Source organism: Rhinatrema bivittatum, chromosome 5 (genome assembly GCF_901001135.1).
Source record: "Rhinatrema bivittatum chromosome 5, aRhiBiv1.1, whole genome shotgun sequence".
Lineage (NCBI taxonomy): Eukaryota > Metazoa > Chordata > Amphibia > Gymnophiona > Rhinatrematidae > Rhinatrema > Rhinatrema bivittatum.
This window is the reverse complement of record NC_042619.1, coordinates 312,334,363-312,354,661: the sequence shown is the minus strand read 5'-3', so window position 1 is coordinate 312,354,661 and position 20,299 is coordinate 312,334,363. Positions and strand designations below refer to the sequence as shown.

The following is a 20,299-nucleotide window of genomic DNA, read 5'->3' as shown; positions in this document are numbered from 1 at the left end:
CAAATGCATGTTGTGGGCGCTATTAGGTATTCCCGCGCGATTCAGAAAGCAAAATGTGCAACCAAGCCACACATTTTGCTTTCAGAAATTAGCACCTACCCAAAGGTAGGCGCTAATTTCTCCAGGCACTGGGAAAGTGCACAGAAAAGCAGTTTTTACTGCTTTTCTGTGCACCCCCTGACTTAATATCATGGCGATATTAAGTCGGAGGTCCCGAAAGTTTAAAAAAGTAAAAAAAAAAATAATTTAAATGTGCCCACGGCTGGCGGGTCGAAAACCGGACGCTCAATTTTGCCGGCGTCCGGTTTCCGAACCCGGGACTGTCAGCGGGCTTGAGAACCGACGCCGGCAAAATTGAGCATCAGCTGTCAAACCCGCTGACAGCTGCCACTCCTGTCAAAAAAGAGGCGCTAGGGACGCGCTAGTGTCCCTAGTGCCTCTTTTTACCGCCGGCCCTAATTAAAATAAATTAAAATAATGTATCGCGCGCACTCTCCCGCGTTTTTACTGTATCGGCCCGTTAGTGAGCACATCGGAAAAGGGCTTTTTTGTTTTGACTTTTTGTGACCTTTCACCCTTTCTGTATTCTCTCCCTTTCCTCTCTGCTGTGCGTCTCTGCTTTTCTTTCTCCCCTCTCTCCATGAGTGTCCCTGCTTTCCTCTCTCCCCGTGCATCTCTGCTCTTGTCACTTTTTGCCATACTTTCACCTGCAGTTTTTGCGCACACGTTTTGCGTGCTTACTTTACTCCCAACGCAGGATGAAGTTTCGCATGCAAAGTCTGTGTGCATACAACTGTGCATATTGTGTAGTGCTCTCACATGGAAATCTGATGCTAATGAAGGCATTAGCTTTTACACTTCAATGCAGAGAGGTGCCTAGACTACACCCATGGTTTGTTAATGCTTAGGTTTTAACTCCTGATGAAAGATGGAGTAAAATCTCTGGAGCGGAACCTGGAGTTTGTGGTGCGGGGATCTTGTATTCAGGATTTAGGCACAGAAAGATTGATTTGTGCACAGATCAGGTTTTCTGTACATACAATGGGGTAGATTTTCAAAAACGGCGTGTTCGTGTACTTTTGTTGGCGCTCCAGGCGCAAACAAAAGTACGTGGGATTTTAGTAGATACGCGCGTAGTCGCGCGTATCCGCTAAAATCCTGGATCGGCGCGCGCAAGGCTGCCTATTCCGTGTAGCCGGCGCGTGCCGAGCCACGCAGCCTGCCGCCGTTCCCTCCGAGGCCGCTCCGAAATCGGAGCGGCCTCGGAGGGAATTCGCTAACGCCCTCCCCTCACCTTCCCCTCCCTTCCTCTACCTAACCCACCCCCCCGGCCCTGTCTAAACCCCCCCTACCTTTGTGGGGGATTTACGCCTCCCAGAGGGAGAAGTAAATCCCCGCGCGCCTGACTGCAGTCAGCCGGTTATGAAAAGCGACACCGACTTTATCGGCGTTTCATTACTGCAGCCGGCCGGTTATGAAAACCGACGCTGAGCATATCGGCGTCGGTCTTCAAAGCGGCCGGCAGAGGTTTTTTTTTCTTTTTTTTTAACTTTAAAAAAAAGTACAGAAAATCAGTTTTTTCTGCTTTTCTGTTCTTTTTTTCAGTACGCTCAGCTATTAATGCCTGCTCCACACATTTATTTTTTTACATTTGGAGTGAATGAGTAATAGCCTCATTCACATGCATTTGCATGTGAAGAGAGCTAACTCATTGACTCCGCATCGGACGCGCGTTAAATAGGCGCTAATCCCCCTATTACATTAGGGGGTGGATTAGCGCCTATTTAACCCACGTCCAACAATGAGTTAAACAATGTGCTCGGCTGAGCGCTCTGTATTGCATCGGCCCCTGCATCAGGAGTTAACATTTTTTTTGAGCATGCACTAACTTTTTAGTGGGATGCACAGAATATGCGCTTGGATATGAGCCCCCATGTGTGTCAGTACTTTTCTCTCTACCCTCTTCTCTGCTCTATCGTGTGTGTGTGTGTGTGTGTGTGTGTGTGTGTGTGTGTGTGTAGAGAGCATTGGAGGTGTGTGTGTGTGTGTGTGTGTGTGGAGAGAGAGCATTGGAGGTGTAGGTGTGTGTGTGTGTGTGTAGAGAGAGCATTGGAGGTGTGTGTGTGTGTGTGTGGAGAGAGAGCATTGGAGGTGTAGGTGTGTGTGTGTGTGTGTGTGTGTGTGTGTGTAAGACTGCAAGCCTGTGGTGGGGGACAAGAGAGAGCCTGTGTGAGGGTGCGTGGATGTGGGTGCCAGAAAGAAAAATAGCCTATGTGAGGAGATTGTGAAAGAGTGTGAATGTGTGTGAGATTGGGAATGTGTGTGTGTGTGTGTGTGTGTCTCAGGTTTGTCATCTGTATTCCTTCTGTCTGGGTAGGACCAGCCATCTTTTTAAAGGAGGCATCAAGTCAGGCTGGCATTCTGGCTCTCATAATGCAAGGCTTGAAGAGGGAGAAAGAGACTGAGCAGATATATTGTGGACTCTGCCCTCTGGATCTTCTTCTGGTCCACTCTTCTGCTGTGCACAAGCAGGCTCTTCGGTGCAGCTCCTTCTGTGGCTCGGCCACTTTATAATTATTGCTGAAGCAGAGGCTCTATCCTCACCCTTCTTAACAAGGGGAGCCATTTTTTTCTTACTGTAATAAGGAGAACTTTCTCCCTTCTTCCCCCTCAATTTCAGAGCTGTCCAGCTCATCGATGACAGCCAGAGGGTTGATGGTGATTAAAAAAGACAGAGGCAATGAGTGATGGCTCCCAGGTGAGAGGCAAATTGTGAGGAGAGTGGCCATATAGAATAGCTTCCCTGATGAGAGCCAAATGGAAAACAGTAAGGAAAAGATCATGCATGATGGTTCCCTGATGAGAGCAGGTCTGGAAGACGTAAGGTCAGAGGCGTGGCATAATGGCTGTCTGAGGAGAGCTGGATGAGAGCAAAAAGTAGACAGGTTAGCTGAGATGGCTCCCTAAAGAGAGCTGGACGAGAAGGAAGAAGGAGAAAGGCTGAGTGGGATGGCTTCTTGTTGACAGCTGGAAGAAAAACAGTGTTGTGTGTAAGAGGATGTGCATGATGGTGCCTGATGAGAGCTGAATGAGACGCAATAAGGACAAGGCTAGCATTCCTTTCCCCAGGCAGGCAGTGTTAATTCCATTCTGCTTGTTCAAGGCCATGAACACTCGGCTATGTTTTCTTTGCCAAAGAATTGTTTTATGGTTTTATCCATGCCATTTGCCTCCTCTTCCCCACCCCCAGAGTCCCTAGATTCCTGAAGGCTGAGGTTTGTATTATTACTGTGAGCCCCGGAGAGCATCTGAAGCATTTTTTTTTTTCCATCCATTTCTTCACTTCCTGAAGAGTCAGAGCTGGGGTTGCCAGCTCTGCTTGGACCTCTTCCTGGACATGTCATGTTTTGATGTAAGTGCTCCAAGGACTGAGTATATAGAAAGGCATATTCTGAAGAGAGTGGCTTGCACGTGGTCTGGCTCCTCAGAAAATGTAACAGCGGTGCGTGCCTCTCAGATTTTTCACAGGCATGCAAAGGCCAAGGACTTTTACATAACCAAAACAATATTGCAAACTTACTGCTAATGCAGTGCTCCCTGTAAGCTGTGCACATGGGCGCGGGCGCGCGCACACACAGGTTGTGAAACAAGCGCACCCAGGAAAACATGGCGTGCACAAGACAAGGAAAACAGAAGGCCGTTTCAAAGAACACTGCGCGCAGAGTTTGCATTGCATACGAGAACTGCTTTGCGCATGCAGCCCACAAAAAAAATGAGAGGGAACATTGGCCTTGACTGTTATTAGGGATCTACTTTACTTTTTAAATGCCTGCGTGATTGGTCTGTCTCTGCATGTAGTGTGTGTGCATGTGGGTTAATTCCTTTCAGTTCTTTAAAAATAAACAGCACTTGAATTGTATACAGTCAGGGACTGATGTGACACACTGGCCAAAAGAATTACATAAATGCCGTTTCATTTACAGTACAAAAGTTGGATCTCCTGTAATTGTCCATGTTTGTAGTCTTGGTTTGCTAGAACAGAGGAAGGTATCCATGTGCATGTGTCCCATCCTTATACTGTTGGAACGACTGGACTTAGATGCACCAGAATTTGTGTAGGGAGGTAGGTCCTTGGGTGGGCATCTGTTTTACTTTCCAAAGTTGGTCAGTGCTTTAGAATTAGTTTAGTTTACTTATCTTAGCAAACTGCCTTTTACTCGGTAAATCAAAACAAGTCATGGAAGGGAGACAATGTTGGCAGTCTTGCATAAGAAATGCATGCAGCTTATGTGTTTCTATGTGTGCCTCCTCCCTCCCCACACACACATACTTATATACTCCTGGGGGAATTCTGTGCAAAACATTGAAGATTCTGCACACACAATTTTAAAATTCTGCTTAAATATCTGTACCCAAAAATTCTGCAAAATTCTCATACTTCATATTGGTCAAAATAATACAATATACATGACAAACTTTAAGTAATTAATTTAAAATGTAATAGAGAAAAAAGGTTTTTGCTTAAAGATGCAGAGTTTTAAATATTTTGAGCAGAATTTCCGGAGAAATACATTGTAAGAATGTCCCTTCCATGCTCTCTCCCTGCTCCCCTGGCCAGTCTCCTTTCACTTTGCCTTCTCAGGCCCCCCCCCCCCCAACTCCTCCAACCTCCACTATCTTTCCCCTTCCCCTCCAGGCTCAATCCCTTCCACTCTATCTTCACTCTGAGTTTGACCCCTCTTTCAGTACTGCCCCTCAAACAGGCTCCCTCTGTCTCTCTCAGACACACACAAATCCCCTCATACAGGCTTCCTCTCTCTCTCTCTTTCGATCCACACACCTGCTCACATAGGCTCCCTTTCTCTCTCATGCATACACCCTCACACAGGCTACCTATCCCTCTCTCTCTCACACACACACCCCTGCCTATTGGCTCCCTCTTTTACACACACACACATCCCCTTCACACAGGCTCCTTCTCTCTCACACACATACACATATCCCTTCGCACATCCCTCTCACAAACAAGCGTTCTCACTCTCTCACATATACGCACTCCTTTATCATGCACACCAGCTCCCAATCTCATGCATAAACACATTCCTTCACAATCTCCTCACATAGACTCCCTCTTTCTGGCATACACTCATTCCCTCACTCAGGCTCTCTCACATACACACACACACACACCCCTGCACACAGGCTCACAATCTTATCCACACACCTCCACACACAGCCTCGCAGTCTCTCACGCAACCTCTGCATAAGGACTCACTCTCACTGGGGCCTGCTCCATCTTCACCACGAGCGAGATGGGCTCCACGTGCAGCAGTGCCAGAACCTTCTCCCTCTTCACCGTGATGCGGCACACCGGGGCCTTCTCCCTCTGTACTGCGAGTGGGATGGGCTTCGCTCACAGCACGCTAGGGTCTGCTTCACCTTTGCTGCAGCGGGATGGGATCCACTTGCGGCCCACCAGGGCCTGCTTCAAATTCTGCACAGAAAATGGAAATTCTGCACAAATTCTGCGCTCCGCAGTAGCACAGAATTGCCCCAGGTATAACTTACAGCCTTGAAACAGACAGGCCTAGCTCTTTGTGTAGAGGCACGTTCCTGAGGGACATTAGACTTTGCCACTTTTCAAAGTTGGTGAATGATTTCGAGGGAGAACGGGAGGGAGCCTTAGGAAAGGGGTGCATAATTGGCAGCTTTCTAAATGAAATGCAAATGTTGCACTTTCTATTTGTCTTCCTCGTTGAAAACTGACCAGAGTTGGAATACTTTCTCGAACTAGCACAGATAGCCTAGCCTTAACTGGGCACTCTTTCTACCAGTTTTCCTGCCCCCCCCCCCCCCCCCCCCACTACTCCCACTCTCCCCCTGCCTTTCCTCTTTAGGACTTCCCTTGCCACTGCTCCTCCAAACACAGACACACACCCTCACCCCAAATCTCTGTTGGCCCCCATCTCTCACCATTAGACGCCTCCACTGTCCTATCTCAGCTCCAGTGGTGTCTGTCTCCTGGACCAGCTCCAGTCAGGATGGTGTTTTCTGCTCACAACAGACTCAGCTCTGTGTCCCCCCCCCGTGCAGGGTCCTTGGCTCAGAGTGGGCCGGACAGGGACACTACCAGCACTACCACCACCCCCCCTTGCTCCCCATATCTTAACCCTTCTACAGCTGTTATCATCTGCAGGGGATAAGAAATAGACCTTTCCACTGGATGAGAACAGGAGGAGTCTGGGTCTCCATCTCCTTCTTAATAGATTAAAAGAATACCTTTGGGCACTTATGAATTTGCAAGTGCTTCATGGAATGCCTGGGCAACCTCTCTTATGGCAAAGAAAAGTCATCTCCTATTGGTTGGGCAGCCAAAGGAAATCAGCTGTGCATTCCCTCTGAAATGCTTTCTCTTATACTGTCAATATCTTTGGCAGCAAATATTAGTTTCTATTAAATTACATTAAAGCCGCTCCTGTGCCTATAAGAGAGACTTCACTCATAACAGTAAGACAGCCCCACTTTATCAATCTCCTCTTTCTCAGTTGCGTGGCTGTGTGACAGGAGACCACTGTTAGTCTCTTGTCTGTCAGGGACTTTCAGGGGCCGGGATGAATCACAGAGGATGTGCCTGGAGGAGGGAGGATGACTGTGGCTGCTAGAGCAGTGTTGCCCTGTTTGAAGTGTGAAATTACCGTATTGGAACCTCCACATTATGGTCTTTTATTATTTAAATATTAGCTAGGGCCATGATGGCAGTGAGTAGAGCCAGCCGGGGGAGGTTTGTTTTATTTTGAATGGTCTGTTGGTCAGCGGCTCAGGTCTGCGCACTCACCCATCAGCTCCTGCTCATTCACTGACAACGGGCGAGTGCACCAATTTTGTTTATAAGGGCCTGACAGGCATGCATGGCTCAGTGTAACCCCCTCCTAGGCAGCTGACTAAAGCCATTCGCTGCCCTGCCACTGCCCTCCACAGCGACCGCCACCATTGGTCAAAGGCCAACCCTTGAGACAGGGAGCATTTGGCCTGCTATTCCCATTTCCCCAGCTCGAATTGGCTGAGGCTTCCTCTCACGCTTGTGGCTCTCTAATAGGGGTCTGCTGCCCAATTTTGTCATCGATCATACATTGTACAAGGGTAAAAAAATAATTGTACAAATATAACAATTATCCTATATCTGGCAACTTTTCTGCAGAGCAATGGTAGGGGGAGGAGTTAGTCTGAAAGGAAATTTCCCTGCCAACCCTCAGCTACTAAAAGGAGGACAGGACCACTCAAGGTTATCGGCTTTGGAATGGAAGGGCAGAAAACAAAGCAGGACAAACCCACCAAAACCCAACCTCGTAGCCCAGTGACCCCAGCAGAATGGTTACCTTCCAGCGACAGTCGCCCTGTTATAACGATGGGGGGGGTCTCTCCGGGGTCAGATTTAAGATGTCATTGCTGTGGCGGCACTCCTTTGAAGCTGTGCTGGCACACAGCACTAAAGCAAGCAGAGGCAGGCTTCTCCTTGCTGTGTGGTGGCTTCCAAATCTGGCGCTCTAGGTAGCTGACCTATGCCTAAATCCAGGTCTGAGTCTCTCTGTTTTAAAGGTGGAGTCTCCCTGTGACAGGGACTGAGTGACTCATTAGCACAACTTTTAATTGCTTACACAAAAATTGTGTCTCTGGTTACACTACAGAAAATGTAACTGCACTTTATGGAAGCAAGCAGACGCTCGGTACTATATATATATGTCAGTGCTGTATACCTGCCTATATGTCAGTGCCGAGCAAAATGATAGAAGCTATTTTAAAAACAAAATCACTGGCCATATAACTAGACATTGCTTAATAGGGAAAAGTCAACATGGTTTTGGCAAAGGGGAGTCTTTATCAATCTTTTAGATTTTTTTGAAGGTGTATATAAACATGTAGATAAAGATCAGGTGGTTGGTACAGTGTATTTGGATTTTCAAAAAGCATTTGACAAAGTCCCGCATGAGAGACTCCTCAAGAGATTAAAAAGTCATGGGATAGAAAGCAGCATGCTATTGTGGAATGGTAATTCATTAAAAGACAGGAAACAGAGAGTAGAACTAAATGGTCAGTTTTTCAAATGGAGAAATGTTATTTGTGGCGTTCCACAGAGATCGGTAGTGGGACCTGTGCTGTTTAACATATTAAAAAATGACCTGGAACAGGGAACAACGAGTGACTACACAGCAACCACACTGCTTTACACTTGACAGTCGTAGAACCATAAAAATATACATGTGATGCAGCCACCGGGCACACTGCAGGATAAATTCTGCACAAGTAAAGGGGAAAGTGATAATATCTGTATTAATATTACTCAATTATGGATATGCACCCCTGTTCCCTCTGCCACGTCAAAACTACAGGGAGTCTCAAGAGTCCCTTCCTCACTGCCCCTTAAGGTAGCCAAAGAATTTTAAAAAATGCTAAAAGACGAGAGTGGCAAACTTGACCCCTCCTTCCCAAACAAAGACACCTACTCTCTCAAGTGACACAAGCACAAAATGCCTTCTCTGTATTAGATAATGAAGAAGCTCTAGCGATGGAGACTGAAGTGGTATCTGAAAGGAAAGAAGGAACCCAGTACATTCAGAAATTCCATAATACAACCAATAACCATAAGAAAAAGCTCGTGCTGGGTGACTCGGTCATAAGAGGCACTAATTTGGGAACTCTTTGAGGGAAATACTATAGTTAAAAGCCTTCCAGGATCAGCAGCTGGTAGGAATGCTATTCAGATAATCAATGCAATCAAAGAAGAAAGTAAGGACTCTGAAGTTGATATTATCATCCATCTGGGAAGGACCTTGCTAGAACCAACATCCAAGTGGTTCAGAGAGATTTCCAGCCTCTGGCAAAGCAGATTAGTGACATGGCAAAGACAATTGCCCTTTCAGAAGTGTTACCTGCTCATGGAAAGGGGAAGGAGAAGCTAAGCCATATAGATAACTTTAATGCATGGCTCAAAACCTGGTGTAACGAAGAAAGTTTTGGATATATTGGGGGCTGGGGCCATGTATGGAACAGTAAAAGGCTCTCTGTCAAAGATGGCTTACATCTATCTGTGCAGGAAAAAAGATCATAAGTAATAAATTCAAATCTTATGCCATAAAGCATTTAAATTAGCGGGCGGGAGTGGCAGAAGGAAATTGGAATGTTGCCCCCCCAAATCTCAAAGAAATGGGTGAAGGGGATAACAGAAGTCAGCTGAATAAGGCACAAAAGAAGTCCAAGAAGAGCAGTAACCTGAAGGAGAGATGCTGGAAAGCTATGAGCACTAGGGATGTGAATCGTTTTAGGACGATTAAAATTATCGTCTGATAATTTTAATATCGTCTTAAACCGTTATGGAACACAATACAATAGAGATTCTAACGATTTATCGTTATAAATCGTTAGAATCGTGAGCCGGCACACTAAAACCCCCTAAAACCCACCCCGACCCTTTAAATCCCCCACCCTCCTTGTCATCTTTCAATTTCACTATACCACTTCGGGCTTTCCTTCTTTCTCTTATATATCTGAAAAATGTTTTGTTACCTCTTTATCTCTTGGGCAATCCTTTATTCAGCTTGATATTTTGCTTTTCTGATTTCTTTCTTCATCTCCCTCATTTTCACCAGGTATTTTTTCCTGTGTTCCTCTTTTTGGGATCCTGAATGCTGATCTTTTTGCTTTTATTTTTGCAGCCATCTTTTGAGAACCAAATTGGTTTCTTTTTCCTTGAACTTTTGTTTACTTTTTTAACATATAGATTTGTTGCCTTTGTAATAGCTCCTTTTAATTTAGCCCACTGTTGTTCCATCTCGCCCATTTTCTCCCAGTCTTCTACTTCTTCCTCCAGGTACATCCCCATTTTATTAAAGTCCGAATATTTGAAATTCAAAACTCAAGTCTTTGTATGACTTCTTTGTATCTTATTCACAATATCAAACCATACGGTCTGATGATCACTTGTACTCAGGTGGGCACCTGTCCGGACATTAGAAACATTATCCCCATTTGTGAGCACTAGGTCAAGTATCACATCCTCCCTCATGGGTTCCATTACCATTTGTTTGAGCATAGCCCCTTGGAAGGCATCCACTATCTCTCTATTTCTCGTAGATTCCACAGAAGGGATTAGTCTACATCCAGCAGATTAAAATCTCCAATGAGCAACCCTTCTTTCCCATCTTTTCGAGTCTAAGATCAGATCTCTGTCCAGCTCTTCTGTCTGAATTGGAGGCCTATAGACCACACTGATGTAAATAGAAGCATCATAATCTTTTTTTTAGGCTAGCCCACAATGCTTCTTCCCTACCCCACGTCACTTGCATTTCAATTGCTTGGATATTGCTTCTGACATAAAGTGCTACTCTTCCTCCTTTCCTGTCCTCTCTGTCCTTCCTTAATAGGTTATAGACAGGGATGGCTATATCCCAGTCATGTGACTCTGTAAACCATGTTTCTGTAACAGCAACGATTTTCAGATCCGCTTCCACCATTAGAGCCTGCAGGTCTGGGATTCTATTGCCCAGACTATGAGCATTTGTGCTCATTAGAGATGTGAATCGTGTCCTCGATCGTCTTAACGATCGATTTCGGCTGGGAGGGGGAGGGAATCGTATTGTTGCCGTTTGGGGGGGTAAAATATCGTGAAAAATCGTGAAAAATCGTGAAAAATCGAAAAAACGTAAAATCGCAAAACCGGCACATTAAAACCCCCTAAAACCCACCCCCGACCCTTTAAATTAAATCCCCCACCCTCCCGAACCCCCCCCCAAATGACTTAAATAACCTGCGGGTCCAGCGGCGGTCCGGAACGGCAGCGGTCCGGAACGGGCTCCTGCTACTGAATATTGTTGTCTTCAGCCGGCGCCATTTTCCAAAATGGCGCCGAAAAATGGCGGCGGCCATAGACGAACACGATTGGACGGCAGGAGATCCTTCCGGACCCCCGCTGGACTTTTGGCAAGTCTTGTGGGGGTCAGGAGGCCCCCCCCAAGCTGGCCAAAAGTTCCTGGAGGTCCAGCGGGGGTCAGGGAGCGATTTCCCGCCGCGAATCGTTTTCGTACGGAAAATGGCGCCGGCAGGAGATCGACTGCAGGAGGTCGTTCAGCGAGGGTTCCGGCGCCTCGCTGAACGACCTCCTGCAGTCGATCGCCTGCCGGCGCCATTTTCCGTACGAAAACGATTCGCGGCGGGAAATCGCTCCCTGACCCCCGCTGGACCTCCAGGAACTTTTGGCCAGCTTGGGGGGGGGCCTCCTGACCCCCACAAGACTTGCCAAAAGTCCAGCGGGGGTCCAGAAGGACCTCCTGCCGTCCAATCGTGTTCGTCTATGGCCGCCGCCATTTTTCGGCGCCATTTTGGAAAATGGCGCCGGCTGAAGACAACAAGATTCAGTAGCAGGAGCCCGTTCCGGACCGCTGCCGTTCCGGACCGCCGCTGGACCCGCAGGTTATTTAAGTCATTTGGGGGGGGGGTTCGGGAGGGTGGGGGATTTAATTTAAAGGGTCGGGGGTGGGTTTTAGGGGGTTTTAATGTGCCGGTTTTGCGATTTTACGTTTTTTCGATTTTTCACGATTTTTCACGATTTTTCACGATATTTTACCCCCCCAAACGGCAACAATACGATTCCCTCCCCCTCCCAGCCGAAATCGATCGTTAAGACGATCGAGGACACGATTCACATCTCTAATGAGCACAAATGCTCATAGTCTGGGCAATAGAATCCCAGACCTGCAGGCTCTAATGGTGGAAGCGGATCTGAAAATCGTTGCTGTTACAGAAACATGGTTTACAGAGTCACATGACTGGGATATAGCCATCCCTGTCTATAACCTATTAAGGAAGGACAGAGAGGACAGGAAAGGAGGAAGAGTAGCACTTTATGTCAGAAGCAATATCCAAGCAATTGAAATGCAAGTGACGTGGGGTAGGGAAGAAGCATTGTGGGCTAGCCTAAAAAAAAGATTATGATGCTTCTATTTACATCAGTGTGGTCTATAGGCCTCCAATTCAGACAGAAGAGCTGGACAGAGATCTGATCTTAGACTCGAAAAGATGGGAAAGAAGGGTTGCTCATTGGAGATTTTAATCTGCTGGATGTAGACTAATCCCTTCTGTGGAATCTACGAGAAATAGAGAGATAGTGGATGCCTTCCAAGGGGCTATGCTCAAACAAATGGTAATGGAACCCATGAGGGAGGATGTGATACTTGACCTAGTGCTCACAAATGGGGATAATGTTTCTAATGTCCGGACAGGTGCCCACCTGAGTACAAGTGATCATCAGACCGTATGGTTTGATATTGTGAATAAGATACAAAGAAGTCATACAAAGACTTGAGTTTTGAATTTCAAATATTCGGACTTTAATAAAATGGGGATGTACCTGGAGGAAGAAGTAGAAGACTGGGAGAAAATGGGCGAGATGGAACAACAGTGGGCTAAATTAAAAGGAGCTATTACAAAGGCAACAAATCTATATGTTAAAAAAGTAAACAAAAGTTCAAGGAAAAAGAAACCAATTTGGTTCTCAAAAGATGGCTGCAAAAATAAAAGCAAAAAGATCAGCATTCAGGATCCCAAAAAGAGGAACACAGGAAAAAATACCTGGTGAAAATGAGGGAGATGAAGAAAGAAATCAGAAAAGCAAAATATCAAGCTGAATAAAGGATTGCCCAAGAGATAAAGAGGTAACAAAACATTTTTCAGATATATAAGAGAAAGAAGGAAAGCCCGAAGTGGTATAGTGAAATTGAAAGATGACAAGGAGCAATGTGCTGAGACAAACAAGGAATGGCGGGAATATTAAACAAATACTTCAGTTCTGTGTTCACTAAAGAAGACCCTGAAGAAAGGACTGTTGCTGGTTGACAAGACCGTAGAAAGGAATGGGCTAGACACAACTCCTTTTACAGAAGAGTATATATGGAAGAGCTAGGAAAACATGAATGTGGACAAGTCAAGGGGCTGGATGAGGTACATCCCAGGATACTACGAGAACTCAGAGATGTCCTGGCGGGTCCGCTAAATGACCTGTTCAATAAATCCCTGGAAATGAGAGTGGTTCTGCGAGATTGGAGAAGAGCGGTTGTGATCCCGCTTCATAAGAGTGGTAGCAGAGAGGAGGCTGGAAACTACAGGCCGGTTAGCCTCACTTCAGTGGTGGGAAAATTAATGGAGACACTGCTGAAAGAAAGGATACTGAACTATCTACAATCCGATAACTTGCTGGACCCAAGGCAGCATGGATTCACCAGAGGAAGGTCCTGTCAGACAAATCTGATTGATTTTTTTTGATTGGGTGACTAGAGAAATGGATCGAGGAAGAGCACTTGATGTCATCTATTTGGATTTCAGCAAAGCTTTTGATACTGTTCCACATAGGAGGCTTGTGAACAAAATGAGAAGCTTGGAGTGAGCGCCAAACTGGTTGACTGATAGGAGATAGCGTGTAATGGTAAATGGAACCTACTCTGAAGAGAGAACTGTGTTAAGTGGAGTGCCACAGGGATCGGTATTGGGACCGGTTCTGTTCAGTACCTTTAAGAGCGACATTGCGGAAGGGATAGAAGGTAAGGTTTGTCTGTTTGTGAATGATACCAAGATATGCAACAGAGTGGACATGCCTGAAGGAGTAAGAAGAACGAAAAGTGATTTATGAAGGCTTGAAGAGAGGTAAAAAGATTTAGCAGCCGGGATTCAATGCCAAGAAGTGCAGAGTCGTACATCTGGGATGTGGTAATCCAAAAGAGCTGTATGAGATGGGGGGAGGGGAAGGCTAATGTGCACAGACCAAGAACGGGATCTTGGGGGGATAGTTTCTGGCGATCTTAAGATGGCGATGCAATGTGACAAGGCAATACTAAAGCCAGAAGAATGCTGGGCTGCATAGAGAGAGGAATAACCAGTAAGAAAATGGAGGTGGTGATGCCCTTGTTCAGGCCCTTGGTGAGGTCTCACTTGGAGTATTATGTTCAGTTCTGGAGCCCCTATCTCAAAAGGAATAGAGACAGGATGGAGGCAGGATGGAGGCAGTCCAGAGAAGGGCTACCAAAATAGTGTGGGGTCAGTATCAGAAAACCTATGAGGAGAGACTAAAGGACATGAATATGTATATCCTGGAAGAGAGGAGATGCAGGGGAGATATGATACAGACCTTCAGATACCTGAAAGGTTTTAATGATGTACAAACGTCAAACCTTTTCCATTGGAAAGAAATGAGTAGAACTAGGAGTCACGAAATGAAACTCCAAGGAGGGCACCTCAGAACCAACATCAGAAAATATTTCTTCATGGATGGTGGTGGATGCCTGGAATGCCCTTCCAGAGGAGGTGGTGAAAACCAAAACAGTGAAAGAATTCAAAGGGGCATGGGATAAATACTGTGGATCCCTAAAGGCTAGAGGATGGAAATGAAGAAAAGAGTGCATGGGGGTAACTTGATGGTGTAGTGGTTATTACCCTTAACCAATAAGCTTTGATACTGTTGATTCAACTCCATCATTGCTCTCTGCGTCAATGGCAGCGGGAAAAGGGGAATTGGATTCATTCAGCAACTGAGGGCCCTGACTTTTACGTCTGAGGAAATAAGTATGGGGGTAACTTGCTGCTGAGGCGGTTACCACCCTAAACCGACAAGACTGATACTTTGATGCAACTCAAACATTGCTCTCTGCTTCAACAGCAAGACATAACAGGGGATTGGATTCCACAGCAATCAACAAGGGCCCTGACTCTGACTGTCTGGGAAACTGATAGGCATGGGGTAACCTACATGGCACAGCAAATACTACCATAAGCTTACTGGGCAGACTGGATGGATCATTTGGTCGTTTTGTGCCATCATTTCCATGTTTCTAGTAATCAAACCTTCCCTCCACCTTTTTTTTTTTTTAATCTTGATAGCCCTGGTGGTGGTGGAACCTGGAGCACACAAACATAGTCTCTTTTGTCCCCCTCATATGATACAAAGTGACTCCTGTGGCTTAGTAAATATACCACAAAGCAATGGATGGTGAAAGGATTTGCCCAAGATTACAAGCAGTCGGTGGGATTTAAGCCCCTGCCTTCCTTGGTTTCCAACCCACTGCTCTAACCACTAGACTACTCCTCTCACAGGCAACCTAATGAAGTCAATCCACCCTATAATAGAGGGCAATATTTCCAGGAAACACGCTTAGGATGGGACACACGATTCCCAGAGTCTGTAGGATGGGTCCCACGATTCCCTGAGAGAATTATCACAGGTGTCAATTCACCCCAATTGCTCTTGGGTCTCTAGACTTGGGTGAATAGTGAAAAAAAAGTTGACTGACAAGTGTAAAGGAGATAAAGCTGTTTGGCAGAAAAGAAAATATTTGTCATAGCCCAAAAAAAAGACTTTCACAGTGCGTAGGAGAAGCTACTAATGCCTTTCACACAGCCCAAAGACCTGCCCAGAAACCTCCATTCATCCAAATACAGACGGGCCTTTTATTCACCATTGGCACCCTTCAGACCCAAATATGATAACTCCTGCTTGGGGCTGGTGTGACCTTCACCAGGAGCGCTGCTGTGCCTTCTCACAGGAATGATTTCCCACTGTAAAAACTCTTTCACACTTAGAGGAAAGACATTCTTCTTTGTTTCTATTAGATAACACCCCTAAAAAAAATTGAACAACCTTCCCCTATTTTTAAACCCTAGCTAAAGTTTCCCATGCAAAAGTCTCTTGTAGAGAACTTCTGCTACTTTCCTTGCTGTGGATGGTGTGTTTGCCTTTTAAAAATCACTTTGGTCTACTTTAATTTTAGAATCTCATTTGCAATGTGCACACTCTCTCTCTCTTATTCTATTTCTTTTATTTCACAACTTTACACTCTTTCAGCACTCATTCAGTCACACCTCATATGTTCACACTTACACTCTGCACAGTTTATATAAGAATCCCCATCCTTTTGTGACCTATTAAAGTTTCATCTACTGGTACTAGCCAGCACACATCCATAGCACAATATATCCACAGGATTTTATGATATCACAGGGATAGGCAGCTCTGGTCTTAGAAGGCTGCAAGATATCCAGACTGAATATTCATGAGATGCATTTGTATGCATAGTTTCCATTGCATCCAAATTTATCTCATGCATATTCATTGTGGATATTCTGAAAACCTGACCGGCTTGCAGAACTCGAGGACTGGAGTTGCCTACACCTGGGATATCACAATGGCAATTCATAGCACTAGGTCGGACTAGGATGGAGGTTTTCAGGATATTCATAATGAAATATATTTGCATACAATGGAGACAGTGCATGCAAATCCTACCTCATGCATATTCATTGCAGAGATCCTGAAAGCCTGTTTATGGCTCTTGAGGACCGGAATTGGATACCCTGCACTAGGACATGAAATTATTGCTCTGGCACACAAGTTATCATACACATAAATCATTCACATTCTTTCTTCATATCATATACACACAATTCCACAACTAATGCTTCAACACTCCTATAATAAACTTGTCCTTAGAGACTCCCAATCAGGTTTTGAGGAATCCATAATAAATATAGATGAGATATATTTGCATGTATTACTTCTATTGCATATTCATTGTGACTATCTTAAAAAACCTAACTTACTGCAAGTACCTGAGGACAGATTTGGGGATCATTGCTCCAAGGTAAAATATTATTCCTACAGTAACTAAGATGGGACACATCTCTGTAGAAGAAATCCCATCCAAAGAAGAGGCTTCTGTGGTATCATAAGCTCATGCACTATAAAATCTTTTGATTATTATTTCACTCCAATGAAAGGGGTCACAACTTAAGATTCCAGAATTCTCTCTAGGATAGGACACACTATACCCAAACGCCTTCTAGGATGGGGCACTCTGTTCCCAGAAATCTCTAGGATGGGACATATGATTCTCAGAGAGTCCTCTTAGGATGGAACCCACTATTCCCAAATAATCCTTTAAAGGTGAGACTGGAGGTAATGTCCTATTGTGGATTGGTAACCGGCTAAAGGATAGGAAACAGAAAGTAGGACTGAATGGTCATTTCTTTCAATGGAAAAAGGTAAATAATGGAGTGACCCACGGATCTGTCCTCAGACCAGTGCCTTTCAATATATTTGTAAATGAGCTGGAAAATGGAGTAATGGATGAGGTGATCAAATGCACAGATGACACAAAATTGTTCAAAATTATCAGATCACTAGCCAATTGTGAGAAATTGCAAGAGGATCTTGCAAGACTAGGGGATCTGGTGTCTAAATGGCAGACGAAATTTAATGTGAACAAGTGCAAAATGATGCTTGCATGGAAGATTAATCCAAACTATAGGTACATGATGCTGGGTTCCATATTAGGATCACCAACTATAAAAAGCATCTTGAAATCATTGTGGACACTGCTTTGAAATCCTCGGCCCACTGTGCAGAAGCAGTTGAAAAAGCAAACTGAATGTTATTATTAGCAAAATAATGAAAATGAGAATATCATACTGCCTTTGTATCGATTCGTGGTGTGACTGCACCTTGAGTGTGCATTTCTGCTTGCCCCATCTCAAAAAAGATATAGGGAACTAGAAAAGATACAGAAAAGGATAACCAGAATGCAAGAGGGATGGAACAACTTCCCTATAAAGAAAGGCTAAACAGGTTAGGGCTCTTCAGCTGGAAAAGAGGAGATGAGATGTGATAGAGGTTTGTAAAATCATAATTGGTGTGGAACTGGTAAACTAGGAATGGTTATTTACCCTTTCAAACAGTACTAGGAGTAGTGGTCACTCCATGAAGCTAATGGGTAGCACATTTAAAACAAATCAGAGAAAGTGTGTTTTCACTCAGCATGCACTTAAACTGTGGAATTGGTTGTCAGAGTTGTTGGTGAAAGTGGTTAGCATATATCTAGGTTTGAAAAGGGTTTGGACACGTTCCTAAAAGAAAAGCCAATAAACCATTATCAGCCATGTAGACTTGGGAAAGCCACTACTTATCCCTGGTTAGTGGTTACAAGCAAGACGGTCTGAATCTATTCTTTGAGAGCCTCTCAGGTACTTGTGACCTGGACTGGCCACTGTCTGGAACAGGATGCTGGGCGTGGTCTGACCCTGCATGGCATTTATGTTCTTATACTATCCTGAATCCTTCTAGGAGAGGACGAGGTATTCCCAGAGTCTCTTTAGGATGGAGCACACTATTTTCAGAGTCTTTCTAGAATGGGATGCAGCATTCTGAGAGAGCCCTCAGGTTGTGACACAGCGCCCTGAGCCCCTCTGGGATGATGCACACTATTCCCAGTCTCTCTAGGACGGGATGCACCATTCTCAGAGAATCCTCTTAGGTTGTGACACAGTATCCCGAGTCCCTCTGGGGTCTGCAGAATTTAATTTCATTTTCTTTTGCTTTTGCACTATTGACTTCCCATCTTTGCAGTGCCCTGTGTCGAGTCTGCATGGAGCAGCTGAGCTCTCCACTGCTTTTACCGCTGACGGGGACAACGCTGACTGAATACACCAGGCTTCATATCATCTTGCTGCCCCCACACAGTCTCTCAACACCCCCACTGCAACACCTTCATGCAAACAGAACATCTCCCTGCACCTCTCCATCCAGTGATAATAAATCACAACCAAACCTCTATTTGTTAAATAAAGAAAATATTTTAAAAACCCGACTCGCTCGTATTCCGAGTTATCCCTACTGCTTATGAACATAAATCACCAACTCCCTCCACACAAACACATGAGCACTCATATACAGCTGTGAGCACATTCACATACATGAGACCGTGTACACTACACGCGAAGATGTCTACAGAGGAGGATGCACAAAATCATATGAAAGCACCTGTAGACACAAGACATGCATACATACAAGAACAGACACACAGACGAGAACATATTCCCAATCACACAAGAATATGTGTATAGGCAAGCATAGTTATAAGAAAACCATGTTTATATACATGCAATCACATACATAAACATGAGCACACACATGTGCACATGAAATCACATAAATAGATAAGCGTACATATACAGTAGGCAACCCACGTGGAAAAAGTACATGCTCACAGAAGCATGTCCATACATGCATGCTCCAATATATACCTAGAAATATTTGCATCCTAAATAAATAGTTGGTTCAGAGTGAATAAAGAGCAGGGGTGCATAGAGTGCATCCGTCTGCTTGCCTGACTCTCCAGGGTGAAGGGCTCCCTGCACTGCTCCATGAGTTTGTGCGAACAGACAGCGAATAAAATGCTGCCTGCCTCCCTCTTTCCCTGATCGCATCTAGCCCGGGTTAGAATTTCTGGAGCCGAGTTCCCCAGCATCTCTTCAGCCGCCTCCCTCCCCGCCTCTCTGTGGAGCCCGTCAGGTGCCCGCACACTCACCTCGGAGCCCTTCGCTGGCACATAGCGCGCGGATGCCGTACACCTGCCCCAGGCCCCCCGCAGCTGCGTTCTCCAGCCAGCGCTCAGCGGCTCTGCCTTCCTCCCTTTCCACTCTCCCTCTCCTCCTGGCCGCTGCTTCTCTGAAAAGGAGGAGGAGGAGGGCGCTGCTCTGACAGCAGAAGGGATGTCTTAAGAAGGAAGGGGGTGGGGGGAGGGAGAGGGAAAGAAGGGGGGAACTGAGAGGCGAGGGAGAAACAGGGAGCAGATGGAAAGAGGAGGGGAGGGAGAAGGACGAAGAGACAGAAGAGGGAGGGAGAGGAAGGTACCGAAATAAGAAAAGAAGAGAGATGGAAAAACAAGAAGAGAAAGGAGAGGGAGGCTGAGAGGAGCAGAGGGAAAAGAAGTGGAAAGGAGGGAGGGAGAGAGAAAGTGAGAGAGGCTGCAGGGAGGGAGAGGAAGGGGAAAAGAGACAAAATATCTACCTTCGAAGCAAAGCAGATTTAATAGGCAGAGACAGGCTCAGCCTGTCTTAGGAGGGAGGTGGGAGTGGGGTAAGGGAGAGGGTCAGCATATCTGGGGTGGGAGTGGGGAGTGGAGCAAAGAGAAGCCCTGCTTCTGTTATAGGTGGAGGTGGGGGAAGAGATGCTCAGCCAATCTTGGGTAAGAGAGAGGCTCAGTCTATTATGTGGAGGGTCAGAGGAGGGGGTGGAGAGTTGAGTAAGAGGGAGGCTTAGCCTGTCTTAGGAGGGGGTAGGGGGAGGGTGGTTAAGAGAGGTTTAGCCTATCTTGGTGGGGAGGTGGGGGGGACAGAGAATCAGCCTGTATTGAGAAGGGACTGAGAGAAGCTCGGCCTGTCTTAGGAGGGGGTTGGGGTGGCATAAGAGAGGCTCACCTTTTCTTAG

General features: G+C 45.7%; 1 protein-coding gene across 1 annotated transcript in view; it reads right to left on the bottom strand.

The window, feature by feature from the left end:
- LOC115092906 (neuropeptide Y receptor type 1-like) overlaps positions 1-19,593 on the bottom strand; it is a 33,521-nt gene extending 13,928 nt beyond the window's left edge. Inside the window, exon 1 of the mRNA XM_029604321.1 lies at positions 19,398-19,593. The gene's annotated coding sequence lies outside the window, so the exon portion shown is untranslated. The remainder of the gene's footprint in view (positions 1-19,397) is intronic.
- Between the last annotated feature and the right edge of the window lie 706 nt (positions 19,594-20,299).